The sequence below is a fragment of the Staurois parvus genome, unplaced genomic scaffold, assembly GCF_062004578.1.
Source record: "Staurois parvus isolate SC_StPar_1 unplaced genomic scaffold, SC_StPar_1.0 ptg000217l, whole genome shotgun sequence".
In the NCBI taxonomy this organism is placed as follows: Eukaryota; Metazoa; Chordata; class Amphibia; order Anura; family Ranidae; genus Staurois; species Staurois parvus.
The window spans coordinates 584386-600469 of record NW_028318013.1 but is presented as its reverse complement, the minus strand read 5'-3'; the positions used below and the strand labels follow the sequence as shown (position 1 = coordinate 600469).

Here is a 16084-nt window from a genome sequence, read left to right as displayed (position 1 = left end):
CAGAGAATATAACAAGTAGTTCTGCTCTTAGCCAAGTTTTCATAGTGGAGCTTTGGGGCTGCTGACTGTCATAAGTCTGTGAATGGTCAATAGAGCTGAGAAGAGGAGTGTGCAGAGCCTATTGGCTTTTTCACATGACTGTCCCGGATGTAATGAGCACACTGCAGGTTGAAGTAGTTTTCCCTCCTGTGTGTGGGACTATTATCTGATAGGAAAGGTATGCTGAGCTCTCTCTCTCCTTCTCTCTCTGCAATGGGCTGCTTCTCAGCGCTCTCCTCTCCAGGCTGCACGCCGGGGCCCCCTTCAGGAGGCCGGGGAGAACGACAGCAGCCTCTCTCTGACGTCTCCCGAATTTCTAGGAATGCCCCTTCCCTGTTACTATATTTGGAGGTAGTTTCTAGGAAAATAATTTTCAGAGGATCTGGACTTCAGTACAGCTCCATATTCAGAACCGGTGAAAGGATATTTTTTTTCTGTGGGTGTGCAGCAAACTCTGAGCCTTTCTTAATCTGCTTTTGGATCAACAGCATGATTTGCAACATTGTTGCAGAAAGATGAATGCAATTAAAGGGCACTTGTGGGGAAATGAATGTGTGACTTAAGCTGAATCTACTTTTTTTTTTTTTTTTTGGATCGCCTCTGCAGCCACTACTGGATTTTTTTTCTCACCCCTGATCTGGCCTCTGTGGCGTGACCATGATGATGATGAAGAAATGTTACAGAAGCCTGGCAATGTGATCTTTATGTAATGAGTCAGGATTCGCTAAGGGAAGGAGCTGGGGCTTGGAGGATCGACCTTCCCCAGCTATAGGAATTACAAGGCAGGGGAGATCTGCAGCTCGTGCTCTCCCTTGGATCTCTACACACTGTAAGTTCCCTTCCTTTTGTCCTGATTTCTATAAATAAGACAGACTGCAGCTCTACCCCAGCCTGTGCTTAGCATGTTTAAAAAGCCAGTGCCATGGTGTGATCAGATCCAGGATAGCCTGATCTGCAGGTGTTGGGATTCTGACAGCTAGGTAGACCTACATAGGAAATCATTCCTAGCTAATGATCAGCTTAACATGTCAGCTTTGCAGATTTGCTGTAGCCTGTCTGGGCTCTGGCTTACTGGGTTTTTTTTTTAATAGATCACCCCCCAGTTTATTGCACAGAGACAACAGTGTAAGCACCTTTAGTCCCAGGGGACCTTGCCATAGACAGCGTCTGACATTTAGCTGCAGTCTGCTATTGTACAGACTGCCTGCTAAAGCAACAGATCTCAGCTGATTTATTCCTGCTGCCTCTTGTGATTTTTAATGTACCTGTACCTTGGGCTGCTGGGCTCTATTGTGCATTGTAAACCTCTCTAGATTTGGGGGGAAAAAAGTGCATATAGAGCGATAGCTCTTGTGCTGGTTAACAGTTAACTTTCAAAAAAATGTAGGGGGGTTTGTGCACATTTCAAATGAAGGGACACACCCACCAGCACTCAGTGCTGTCCTTCTGCACTAATGTCTGCTTTTTTTTCTGGGTTCTTTTGAAAGTGAAGACTGTAAGCACATCATTACATAAGATTACATAACTCAAAACAATCTGATTATGTCATATTATGCGTTTTTGTAGGCAGAGAATTCCGCTGCGATATGAACATTCAATTAAAGAAAATTAAAGTGGCAAAACTGGTGTCATAAAACTTATGTAAAAAGTGTCTTGTGATCTGCAGAATTTAAAGGTCTTTGCTGTATGACACTTATCAGCATAGAAGTTAAAGGCCTCTGTTGTACCCCGTCTTATCAGGTACTAGACAGTACTAGCACTGTTACTGTAATACTGTGACTAATACAAGTTTGTCAATACAAGCGTCTTTGTGTATTCACATGTATGCATAATAAAATATAACTTTAACTGTATTTTGGACACTTTTTGTGATTTTGCTATTATCCTTTCTATCACTGTGGAGTGTTACACACCCATCTGTCACATTGCATTCCCAATAACTAAATGCAAGGCAAAAGCTGAGTATTTGTAATACTACCTCAAAGGTGCGCATTCTCTTATAAATGAAAAATAAATCTTGCCGAACTACTTTTGATCTGCAAGCGTCCGTGGAATAATAAAAAGCCTATTGATTCTGCAGCTTTTTGGGAATGAAATTATATACATATGGCAAATATATGTATCTGTCATTATTGCTTTTTATCCCCAAAAAGGAAAACTCTGCAGAAAACTTTAATAATGCTCATAGGCAGCAGTGGGTCATTAAAAAGTATCTATATGCACTTCTCATTTGGTGATTGATTCTTTTACAAACCTTTATAAAGTTATCATGAATAGAAGATCCTTTTGCAAGTGCATCTTAAATTGCAGATATTTTATAAGACTTAAAGTTTTATGGTAATGATGACAAAATGAAGCTGTAAAAAAGGAAACAATTTGCTATACATTCCATATCAACCAATTATTCTACCAGTTGGTCCTTTTTTTTTTGGGTCGGGGCCGAGGCGCCTGCAATCCATGAGCCAAGCCAAAGCTAACAAAATAAGGGATGACAGCTACATTTGGAAAGAGCTTGAATCGTACGTCTCTTCTTCTAACATTAACGTCTCTGTATGTTATTAATACGCTTTTGTTGCTGAGACACGTGATAAGTGGCTGATGGTCTTTGGTGAACTGTTGAACTCTGTTCTCCAGCCTCTGAAAGAGTTAACATATCAGCTTTGCATTTGAAATTGCATTCCTTTCTATGATACAGATTTGTTTCAGTTGGGAAAAAAAAGTATGGGCGTATGTCTGTGTGTGCATATATGTATATATAAAAGCACATATATTACTTTATAGTTTGGGTGTATAGGAAGTTCTTGGCTTCTAATATACTTTCGAAACAATGGTTTTTGGAGAATTCTGTTATCATCTGTCTGGCCCTCTAGTGAATAAGTCACTACTAAAGTCAATGTGGCTTCAGATTCGGGATTTTGGGAGCGAGATGAGTTAATGTTTTATCCAACTGGCCCGCAAAGTCCCGCTTTTGGGTGCCACTAATTTCTACAAATAAATAACCCTTTCTTTTTATTACTCAGGAATTTTTGTACAGATCACTGGAAATATCAGCATTCTTGTATGTTTTAAGATTTTTTGAAAATTGATTTTTAAAAATGTGCAAGATATAGTCAAATGTAAAGGTCACCTTTTTGTGATTTTTCTTGATAAAGGCCTAAATGCATTTATAAATATTTTATTTGCATTTACATTAAAATGTTAATTGTTTCTTAGAACTGTGATGCCAAAACAGTAGCAAGAGTCTAAGTCATTTATTTTAGTAATGTAACATATATTTTCCTGTCCGACTTGCGTAACATTTTTCTTTATATTACCTTCAGGCCTACATATATCTTTCAGTGTTGCTTTCATTATTTATATGTAGTTATTACAATGTCAAACAAATGTAACAATTCTTAAAACAAAATATTGTGATTTGATTGGGTTATTGGTTATATATTTTTTTTTTTTTTCTTTTTCAATAACTCTCAAGAACGCAAAGTAAAATGAGTGGCTGCCTGAAACTGGTAAGTTATTAATATCTAAGCAGTTTTATTTTCAATTGGGAGCTAGAAATAAGTAAAAATATACATAATTGTAAATACTTGCATCATTTTGTTAGGTTATTATTTAAGGATTACTATGGTAAACTTAAACAAAGTAAACTTAAATTTGTGGGTTTTTTTTTTGTTTTGTTCTATGATTTTTTTTTGTAAAAATATAAATAAAACCCAAAATAAACTCATGGTGATGCTGCCATATATTAGTCAGGTGTTCTCTGTACCCATCCCCGTTGTCTTAATTTTTTTCTGCTTGCTATAGTCTATCTCTGTGAAGATTTATGGCCTGTTCTGAGAAACTGCGCAAATATAGACGTTAATGCATTTCATATGCAGCTGTCTTCATATTTTAAAATATACTATCAATAGATTAAATGTAAGTTGACTTGACCATGTATAAGTTATAAATGTTGTTGTTCCAGTGTGTCAGGGGTTAACCTGAACATCAAAACTGACTTACTGTTCAGGCAAAGAATTTTAAAGTACATTTTTGGAGACAAGAAAGTCTTGCAAAGGATCAGATTTCGTTGAGCTGTTATTTACTGTAACAGAACAGCTTGTGGCGTTTTTAACACTTGTGTTTGTAAGTGAGAGCACTAATTAATATTGCATCTTTGCTTGTGTGCATAACACAAGACAGATAGGAGGCTTTAATACTTCTGTTCAGTAACTAAAGATTTTCAAAGGTGTGTTTGCAAAATTAAATGTGTTCTTCATTGCAAAACGAAAACTAAAAAAACAAGAAATAAAATAAATGAATGAACGTCCTTCTGATTGGAAATTCCTACATAACATGCTATTGAATTGAAAAGCCTAAACTACCTTCTTTATTTTATGTGTCCTACTTTTAAATCTTGCATTAATTGCAGTTGGATACTATTTTTACATTTACATTGTAGTTATCAAATGGCAAAACTGTAGGCCGACCTTAGTGTAGCACTAATATAGTCAATATAATATAGTTGTTTTTGAGATCTTTTATTAGCATAGCAGACGCAGTTAACTTTTAAGTAAAGGTACCAATACAGCATAGTATTTTGGTCACTCCTTCAAGTCGATTGGGTGTGTGTAATTGAAGAAAAGGCATGTGATGCCGGTAAACTGCAATATTACATGACTAGATCGGTCACATACATTGAAAAACTTGCATATGATGCGTCTGAAGGAAAAATGTGATGCACAAAATTAAAACAAAAAGTGGGCCTTTGTAAAGTTTTTATAACGCTTGTTAGTTCCAACTTCAATATTCTCTTAAATCTAGCTGTATCTTAAGCTTTTTGTATCCTGTGTTGGTACATTTTACATAAAATCCATTGAGATAGTCCTCCATGGGTATAAGCATGTTGTCGTATGTGTGGACCGATTGTGCAATTATTTGCAGTCAGCGAACATGCATGTATAGTTTTGTAAATCAAATGTTAAGCGACAGAGGACTATCCTTCAGAGTTGTTAGAGATAATCATAATCATTTTACATATGGTCACCACAAAGATTTGATAGGAAAATGTTGGATATTATGGCATTGAGAGCAAGGATGTCATGGCCTTGTTTGTAAAGAGTAATGATATCTAACAAAGATGTGTGTGGTCAGTGTAGCCCTCAAGACTTCTGCATGGCAGGGCCACCTTAGGCATAAGAGGGCCCAGGTTAAAAAAAAAAAACTCCCATTGGGCCCCCATTACCTTTTTGTAAAACCAGAACCAATCTTTACTTTTCATACCAACTGACCCTTGTGAGTTAACAATTTATTATTTTCAAAAAATGTCACAAGATTCAGAAGTAGTGTTGAGACTGAGGTATGAGCTTTGTTACATTTGAGTCATTTGGGAGACCCCTGTCTTGTCACTTCAGTATGACGCATCAGATAGATTTTTAAAAAATTGCCTATTGCCTATATAAACACCTCTGCCTAACGTCTAAGGTCATTTTTAATCAAAGCAGAATAGCTAAGCTTGTACAAACCTTTTACATTCTATTACTAAACTGCCAGTTGTCTATTGTGTTTTGGGACACAGAGTTGATACAAGTAACAGGTCTGCAGAATTGAGGTTGTCCCTTTTTTGTTGTCTAAGAATGCATATGTCTGCTGAAATCCTATAGGAAAATTAATTTAGGCCAGATAGAGATGCAATGAGGAGGAAATTACTATAATATGCTTCTTTTTAAAAAAATAAATAAATTTAGTTTTCATTGTGCTCTGACTTGTTTTATAAGCTTTTTGTAATATGAGTTCATATATATACCATTTACTATGGATTTTACTGCTACCAATATGTCCTGAGAATTCATGCATACAAATGTTCTTTTGCTAGCCCATTAAGATGTGTTTTACTTTGATCAGCCACTACATAGCACTGCAGGTGTCATGTTTGCTTAGAACTGCCAAGAGTTTACATACTTCACCAATATCACTGCTTTCTAACAATTTCATGTGGTGAAATGCAAATAGATATTCTATGATTGGATGAAATTCTATGGACATAAAGAAAGAACTGGTTTGGTTAACAATACACCAAGTAAAGCACCTTTTTAGGTGTCGTCCATCTCTGTGATACACCTTTTAGTCTCTTTGAGCTCGGACACTTTTCACAGATCTGTTTCACACTCAACTGCGGAAAATATCGAAGAGGTGGAAAGGATGATATTATTTACTGGATGTCTGTCAGAAACCAAACCATATGTGAAAAGCTTCAGGTGGAAGCCCATAACATAAAACAGAATTGCATATGAAGGCATATCTCCTCCAACAGGGAGATGGATTACAATAAACAATGAAATAGTTAGAACCTCGTCTGGTTTCTACTTTTATAAGTTTGCCCTCCTGGGAATTTTCTTCTCACGTCCTGTGCAGGTGATAGGTAATAAATAGACAAGGAAAAAGAGCTACTGAATAGGATAAAGCCAATGTTTAAAGCCTGATGGCAACAACAATGGTTGTCTCCCTAGACTCTATTAGTTTAAGCAATATTGACCCAGTAATTGCAAGCTTGATCTGAATGTGTATGCCTCCCTTTATATTCATGTATGTGCAGGGGCGGACTGACAATTCATGGGGCCCCCGGGCAATAGGGGATCATGGGGCCCCTGTGTCCTTGCCCAAACTCAAAAAAGCCTATGAAAAAGGTACCAGGGGCATCTCATGGGCCCCCTACTGACCCCGGGCCCTCTGGCAGTGCCCGAGTTTCCAAATGGTCAGTCCGCCCCTGTGTGTGGCTTCTCACACATGCTGTGGTATACATTTGAATGTGTATAAAGGGCTTATTTATACATCCTGGAGCTAGGGCGCTAGAGGAATTCTCTTATATATTTTGTTCAGGTTCATGATAGCAAGAGACCTCCATTCTGTTCTGAAACCCATGAATTTTAGGCACTGGGTAGGCATCAACAGTAGTGATTACATTCCGAATTCTGTAGTCCTCCCAGAACCTGGTCTTCTTATTTTGTTTGGGGATCAGAACGTTCAGGAATTGTAAGACTTCTGAAGGACTCTGCAGCATCTCCTCAATCCCCCTTTTCGTTCATGGGAACACTTTTTGGTGGCAGGATGTGCTCCTCCATCTACATTGCAAACTGTATGATGCGCCTTCCCTGATTGCTCAGCAAAAAAGGTCACTTTGTGCTAAGAGCGGTTCCAGCAGCTGAGCTTCCTGTGTGTAAACGAGGTGTGAATACGTTTGCTCCCAATTCCCAAGTGTTAGCTAATAGTGGGTCTGCCTCTTCCTGTTCAGGTCCGCTGCAAATTGACATTACAGATGCTGTTTGTTCATGGTGTGTATTTAGCATGTTTACATGGGAAAACTTTCTGTCTTTTACTTCTTTCTCCAAAACTTGTCTCATAAGTGCAGTTTGTTCTGCTGCAACTGCAGTAGGAAATACACCCTCTGACCAACATTGTATATACCCTCTCTGGCATTGCAGTCATACTAGATCTTTTTCTTGGCCTATATCATATTCCTCCTTACATAATCCACCAAAGATACCTCAGAAATAGCAATCTTGCCCTCCTGGGTCTTTCACATTAGGTCTAAGGTTCTTCTCACTCACCTCCCATGTACGAGTTCAAATGGTGAAAAATCAGATGAAGCATTCCCAGTCCCTTCCCTGCAAATTCAAAAACATTCTCTGCATTTGCATACAGACTGCACTTTTGTGGGTAGTAAGATCTAGTCGCATTATATGTCCTCTTCGTATGGAGATTCTGCATCAGGTTGAGCACAAACTCCAGGCCCAGGAGCTCTGCAGGGAATCACACTCTCGTAAAGATTCCCAGCAAAGCATTTGTTTGGTACAGCAAACAGCCTTTTGACCATTTCTGCCTCACTGCCTTCGATGGGCAGATCCCCCTTATACAGCTTGCTGTTGTCTCAGTAAAACTTTTTAGTTTCTGTCCCTCTTCCAACCCATTTCCTTCCTTTTTTGTCCCTTCCCAAGTTGCTCAGATTTCACATCCACATCTTTACACTTAGTATTTCCAGAGGGTCCGGTGGGTAAATCTTGGGTGTCATCAAAAGGCACATATTATGAGAGAATCCCCATGTCTGGGCCTAGTAGAGCCAGCCGAGACTCTGGCCACTCTCCTCCCAACTCCTTGCTCTCAGCCAATGAAAACCCATTCATGGAGTACACGTGAGTGGATTCCCCCACCTCTAGTGAAAGTAAGTCATTTACCTGGGACAACGTACTTTTTCTGCAAAAGCCAGTAAAGGTTTGGTTGCCCATGACAGGCTATACATTTTGGTATTTGTTGCCCCTTGCAATCTTACTATAGATTTAGCACGTGTATCACCTGATGCTGGCTCGTTAAGAGAAACACCAGGTGCTAGTTGATTGGAGGCTTGGCTCACAGATATAGCAGGGGTTGCTGTTTTTTATCTTCTGTTCAGCAACTAGTGGGAGCCATGCAGTGGTCAGACACCCAATTGTATGCATTTACTAATGCTGCTGCCACTTTAAAAGACTCAAGCTTGCACTTCAACACAAACTGCCAAACTTCTGTGGGACAACTCTGTAGAAGTCGATCCTGGATGATGAGGTCCTCCAGGAACTCAAAGTAATCTTTTTTTCAGTTCGTTAGTCTACTGCAGGAATGTGGTATGATGGCAGCTTATTATATTAGTGTAAGAGTCTGCAGGTCCTTTCTGCAATTACCTGAAATTATTGTGATGGAGTTCTAGGGCCAATTGATACTTCATTATTATAGCATCCTTTGTATGGTCTCATAATAATCATTCTTCTTGATCAGCAATTCTACGAAGGGCGCTAGGGTTTTGTGTTAACCCTGGCATCAGATACCAGCTTCCCTCTCCCCCTGCTGCTCTGCAACCTCTTTCAGCCTGGTGCTTAAGAAACTGTAGGTATGCCATATGATCCAGAGCAATTATTCATTACAATGCTTCCTGTAGCTGAGGAAGATTGAGGTTGGAGACCGTCTAGTTCTCCCATGCTCAGGTTGTGGACTGGAGGTTTCATTTTGTCAACACATTGGTTTAGTCCTTTTACTCACACCTTGCTGGGCTTTACTAAAACCATTGTACCTTAGATGGAGCCCCTTCTGTTGCAGGCTTCACCAGGATCTGCTGTGCCTAGATATATTTGTCGTGTAAATCACAAATCCGTTCCTCCTTTGGTTTGCCACCAGTTTCAGTCTGCCTTACAACACATTTGTCAGATCATCTATGTTCATTCTCTTCTACTCTCCTAGGCCAGGCATAAATGCAAAATAAAAGGTAAGAAAAAAAAGAAAGGAAGGGAATGGTTGCTGTGTCTCTAAATTGATTATTATTCACCAGTTTATCTCTAAAAAAAAAAAACTGCTTGCACAGAGGCTGCAATCCTTTAGTGTATGGTTAGTTACTTTGTTCATGCACTAATGCTCTAAGTCAAGGGTGTCAAACTGGTGGCCCTCCCAGCTGTTGCGAAACTACAAGTTCCATTATGCCTCTGCCTTTGGTAGTCATGCTTGTAACTGCCAATCTTGCAATGCCTAATGGGACTTGTAGTTTGGCAACAGGTGGAGGGCCACCAGTTTGACACCCATGCTCGAAGCAGAACAATCCCAACAAGCTATCAACCAGATATGACTCTAATGCTCTAAACAGAAGTATCCCACAGCCTCCTCAACCAGAATGTAACACTAATTCTTTAAATAGATTTAACCCATTTTGCTGCCAACCAGAATGTGACAATAACACCCTCAGCCTCACCCTGTGCAGGGATTTCCCAGCTCTCAGGACAACAATATAAGTATCAGCAGATTTAATTGATTGTCACTGGGACAGGTTAACTGATCAGTTTACCCTTTACACACACACACACACACACACACTAGCCCTCACCACCTGTATTTTTAATGGAATCATGCACCATTCACAGCATCCGTTGTTTCAATTCCAACCTTTAAAAAAATGTATCATAGGTTGCCACACCCAGACAGGAATGTGTTTTTACACAATGGTATCTCTTTACAACGGCAAAGTTCTTAATTTTTAGTAATGGCATTCAGAGATACAGTTTAATGATATTTAAATAAAAAATAAAAAGTAAAATAAAAAAAAAGGTTTCAAAGGTGAAAAATACTTTAACAGAGTTCTCCTGGTCCTGTGCAAAGTATGAATTGTTTTCAGAGTAAGTCCAATTTGATATGACAGAGTCACCTGCCCTCTTACGTGACTTTTAGTATTCCTTCATAAATTAATAATAATTTCAGTGATAAAATGAGAGTTGTAGTTGCCATCTGCAATGGGTTTTCTTGTCATTGGGTGGAATTGGAACTGCGGGATCCTCTCCAATCAGACGGTTCAAGGGGTGGACGGTAGAAGTGCTGAAGAGAATTGTATTTTTCTCCCTTTGACGCCCTCAATGCCAGCTATCATGGGTGCATCTACATTTTTGTGATATAGCCCTGTTTGGTGTCTTACTAAAGAGTATCATCTTCTTCTACATTAGTGTATCCACTTTTTGGAAAGTTAACTTCAGTACAGTAAGAAATATGGAGATTGTATGAAACTTAACTCTGGACAGTTAAGCTGCAGGTCTGTATAGAGACCCTATACCTTTGCATCACAGATGTGTATTTCTGTTCTGAACCCAGACTGTTTAAGACTTAACCATTTACAATAGGGCCTTATTAGAAGTATTACAAAGACCTTCTAGAGGAGGATTATGAAAACTCTACTCTCCTTTTTTAGTTGTGTGTTATGTCAAAGGTGTCACTTTTTCTGGCTGCTTAGCACAGATATAAGATTTAAATCTAAACATTCTTGTTACTGATTTATGCATTTTGGGTGAAATGAGGATGGCACTGTGTTTAGCACTATTGTCTGCACACAGTTTTGGGTTTGTCATTATTTTCACAGGGTATGCATAGGAAGCACCCTCCTATTTCGCATGTAAGGACCTCTATTAACTGTAGGTACAATGGATTTGAGAGAACTCCGTGTTTAGGCACATTGACTGGGTGGTCTTACTTTACCAATGTTGCAGTGGTTGTTGACTAGTTTTAGAAGTTCATTAACTGGTTTCAATTCTTGCCTTTCCTTTCTTCTTATAATTGAACTACCAGTACTTTCGATATGAGAACGTAAGATCTGCAGTTTTTAAGAAACCCAGAGAGATTGGAGACAGGAGTTTAGATCACTGCCTCCTGCTCTTTGGCAACTTTTTAAGAACAGCGGTGGTCCCACTGAAAGCCCAACTTGAAATTTTCAGCTCCTATGCAAGGTTGATATATAAACTTTCCACATTTATTTGGTTAGCATGCAGCACTCTTTTGGTTACCATCCACACTAGACTTTAAGTTTATGTGTAATTGTTGCTGTTACATCTTTGGGTATGTGTTGCAGGACATTCCCTAACAATGAGTCTACACATCTGTTTAGCAGACGAGGTCTAGTGCATGCACAGTTTAAAGGGCAGTTTCACCAATTTTTTAGTTTTGGGCAGGCAATGTTAGTGATTCACGCACCAGTTGATATCTCTTGGAGACTCCAGTGGGGAAATTTTCCTTCAGGATATTTAGTCACCTTCCCCTGCAACAAGGCTGTAATGGATATCAGTCTCTCTCAGCTTAACTCCTCAGTTGTGTTTGTGACAATATGGAGAGCCAAGTAGGAAAACATGACATTCATTTGGCTTTATAATGGCTGCAGCAATTGGACGGAACTGGGAGCTTAGGTATGGCCTTTACTGGACTAGATTTTTCTTTCTAGTACTCTGCTTATTATATTATTGGATATTTGATCTGCAAGTTAAATGAAAACCTATTTTGCTGCTGTAATATTTTTCTCATTTTTGTATTGGTTAATGTTACACTTTGACTTAAGCTATAATATATTTATTAGTACATATAGACAGTATTCTCAGATAACATAGATGTAACCATTGTAATGAATGGATTTACTTGAGAATGTAAGAGAAGATAAAGTAATGGGTATATGCCCATTTCTCACATCTCCGTGATTATTCTTAGAATATCCAACCAAATTCTGCTACTCTACATTTAACATTTTGGTATTGATTTGCACATGCTTTAGTTGTATCTATGTAAGATTGTGAACTAATTGTAAAAAGTGATATGCTCTTCTACAATCATACCGTGTAAAATAATTCAAGGTGTGGTATGCAAAGATTTTTTTTATTTTTTTTGTTTCCTTTACCTTGATTTTGAATTTAAAATATCTATGGGTATTATTGTCCTAACTAACTAACTATTGGGCACCTAAAATATTCTCAATCTTGACACTTTTTTGTCACTTGTCCAGTGTGTGTGTGTGTGTGTAATTTTATTTATTTTATTTTTTTTAACCTGCATAGTTGATCTGGGCCTGGCTAGAGTTTGAGGATATTTATTAGATTTAAGCATATTTAAGTTCAGATTGGCAGTGGTTTAACATTCGTTAAAACAGTGGTAAAGGTAGGAACAAATATAAATACTGTATTGTACTTAATATGTAAGGCTACTCGCTAAACCATTAGTTGGGCCACTGACATTACCAGAATCTGAATATTAATGACAGTGGCACGCCAGTGTTCCTTGTTGGAGACTACACGCAATAATTTGCTGAATATGACAAAAGTGCAATTACCTAGATTTAAATTTAGAATGTATGGTTCATGGCTGATGGTGAACAAGCAGCTTTTAATTTCAATAGAACTGTGGGAATCTTTTTAAATAAAATGTATGAACTCCTAAATTAAATCTTTTAATAAAATGCTAAAGTATTTTAGCTCCAAATGATTAATAGTCTATAATCTTCAGTTTTGCTTTATTTCCTAGTATTCACTTTACAATATCATTGAGTAAAGCAACACCTATAGCTCCTGTATTTAGGCTTAGCTTCTGTTACCTCTGTAGGAAGGACTTTGAGAAAGGAATGTATAGAAAAGAAGCACTCTCGCAAGTAGTCAACTTTTTTTTTAGAAGTGCTTTCACAATTGGTGTGTAGATTTGCTTTACTGTATGTATAGTACTAGGCATTTATCTCTGTTATAACATGCGGTATGTTGGCATGCACAGTCTACATTCATTTGATGTGGTGCTCAGTTAGACAGCATGGTGCATGTGTGACACTGTTGTTTCTTCATTTTGTTATTCTTCCCCAGCAAAATGTCAGTCCTTATCAAGTAGCCTTTGGAGTGAGTACCCCCAAGTAACATGCAGATATTTTCCTAACAGTCTTATGTCTTTTATATGATTAAAGATACTTGCAGTTATCTGTTTTATATAGAATATGAATTATTCTTTGGTAAGCTGTTCACTTACCACATGGAGAAATATCTCCTGGTGAACCTGTATCACTAACCTCGGTACGATACAGCTTGAGTTCACCATTATATGTCTATAGGACTTAAAAAAAGGCATTCAAGTGTGTATTTCCATTTTTGCAGCCAAACTGGGAAAACACCTTTTTATATTTGTTACATTCGCATAGCACAACATAAAAGAAAATTTTAACAAAAATATGTAAAAATTGCAGCTTACCTTTTTTTTATGATCTATTCTGGATCCTCCAGCAACGAAAAATAGGGGGCTGGGCAGCAGTGTTTGCTGTAATTAACCCTTTCTGTTCTGTGCAAAGGGTGTGTCCTAACAAAGGGTTAAAATTAAAATAAGACCTCCTGCATTGTATGCAGGACAGACCTTGGGACAATTTTAATGCTAAAGCAACCCATAAAGTAATCATTATTTTTTTTTTTTTTTTTTTCCATTCAACCAACGGGTTGAACAAGTAAAAAAAAAAAAAAATGACCCGATTCCCCCATCCACACACTTGGTGTGGATAGGGGAATCTTCCCCGCTGAGTTATTGTATTATGACAGAGGGAAAACTCTTTGCAGGCAGAACACATTGATCAGAGCTGCCGGCTGTAGCCTGCGGTACTGATTGAGCAGAAAAATACCAACAGATGGATCAGCTTTGATTGAAATTCTGCCGATCACTGCTGAACCAGACGAATTTTGATCCATGTATAGCCGGTGTAGCCTCCTCATGAGATGCATCTAAAAGGTAAGAATTCCTTTATAAAAACATTTTTAAGGCATGCTGTAAGCATGGAAACGCATAACAAACATAGAGTGAAGTTTTCTCAAATTGAATTATAAAAGTAGAAATGTGCTTTAATATGCCTCGGTTAAGATATACAGTATACTCTACTTTGTGCAAAGGTCTTTAAAGCAGCATTAAAGCCAAAACCAAAGATTCATTATATTGCAGTTTACCATTCATTAGATGTAGTAGCTGCATTAGTTTTCTTTTTAGGTTCTTTTTCCCTTGCCCTTTCACCTGGTGATCTGGTCAGTGACACACGTCCTGTATTAAAGTGCCTCCACTCGGGATAGAGGAGCCCCTTCTGAACAGCAGCATTGTTAATCTGGGCAAGGGGCTGTTAGATGCAATAGCAGATTCACTTTTTGCAACAATACTTCTGGATGATGCTAAGCGGCACCATATCTTATCTGGTTCTACATGTTTAGGAGGGGCAGAAAAGGGGAAATGGGGCATTATTCAGAGGGTGGAGGCTTATTTTGAGGAGTACAGAGAATTAGGCCTTTAAACCATAACCAATGCAAGTGCTGTTATGGGCTTTTTGCTCCTGTGGTGACACCAAGCCTTTTATTGACAGGTTTTGGATTTATAAGTTTCCCTGTCTATAGCTGTGGCAGAGGGTCTAAAACTGAAATGCATCTGTAACATTTTATATTTGTCGTGGACACAAATCTATAGAGAGAGCAATTATTAAGAATGGACTCTTTGATTGCCTAACTAGTTTAAGGTGGTCTCAACGACTGATGACCTGTAATCTAGATGGTGGCCCATTTATTGAGCATAGTCACTTAACTCAGAAAGGACATTTACAGCAACTACGCTTATTTGTCTATATTTTGTGGTGAAATTTGCTGCTTGAATAACACCTAACTTGGAATCATTAACATTACTTCATGATCCTGACCATTCTCCATGTCCCTTTTGCATTTTCTTTGTGTGTGTGTGTGTGTAATACAAGTAAAAATATTTAGATGGTTGGATTTTGATTGGCTGTTATGGTTTACAACAGGTAAGAATTAGCATTTTGGAACAGGAACCCCCAGCCACTTTAAGCCAGTTAGAGGCCTAAAAACAGATTACAAGGTTTCCTTTGGCTAAACTGAAACACACATGAATTGATTCAATTTCCACATAATGTAAATCGCTAAATCTGGCATCCCAAGAAAATAGCAAGATTAAAAAAAAAATGTCCTTTTTATTGAAACATTTGGCAGTATTACATATTGCCTTTTAATGTCATTGTGGCTTACATTAGGTTTATGCAACATAAAATAGTGTTATGAACATTGGCTTTACCACTAACCACTTAATTCTAAAATTTACAGCTATTATATGGCATTACAGGCAAAAATTGGATTAGATGGAAATGTTTTATCTACAGGGTGTCTTAAGTTTTTGGCTTCTCTTTTGAGTCGTAGTTGTATCAGGACATCTCTCTAGCCAATTCCTTTCATCAGGACTAAGTACTTTTTATTGAATGCTGTTTCTGTTAATTAAATAAATGAGATAAGTAAGTCCTGATACTACCTAAAAAGTCTTGAAATAAATTTAAATTTCCCAGTATGACAGGGATCTCAGGAATATTACATTAGCTATAACATGCTCTATTACATTGTCTATGTTGTAATATCACCAATTGTATATCCCAGTTACTCACAAATAATGTAGTTTACAACAACGGAATGCAATCCAATATATGCTCTGATAACGCCTGTACACTTCTGTGTTTCTTCAATAAGATTTTTGAACAAGAAATACTTTTACATTTCTTGATATGTGTTTATAATTTTTAAGATCGCAATATTGTTATAACTGAAAAGGCTGTAACAAGAGTTTTGTGTGTTGCACATCATTTGAACTATTGGAGTAATTTATTTGGCTTGGGTTGCTTAATACGTCACATGCATATATAAATATGTATACTCCTGCACAATATCCGCTTTAAATTTGACACTTTGAATTC

At 37.9% G+C, this 16084-nt stretch overlaps 1 long non-coding RNA gene across 4 annotated transcripts in view; it reads left to right on the top strand.

Annotated features, from left to right (window-relative positions):
- The first annotated feature begins 222 nt into the window (after positions 1–222).
- LOC149460901 (uncharacterized) overlaps positions 223–16084 on the top strand; it is a 147960-nt gene continuing 132098 nt past the window's right edge. Inside the window, exons 1-2 of one of the 4 annotated variants that reach the window (XR_016312986.1) lie at positions 223–868; positions 3512–3545. This is a non-coding gene — a long non-coding RNA (uncharacterized LOC149460901). The remainder of the gene's footprint in view (positions 869–3511; positions 3546–16084) is intronic. The other 3 variants (XR_016312987.1, XR_016312989.1, XR_016312988.1) reach the window with 3 other exon arrangements.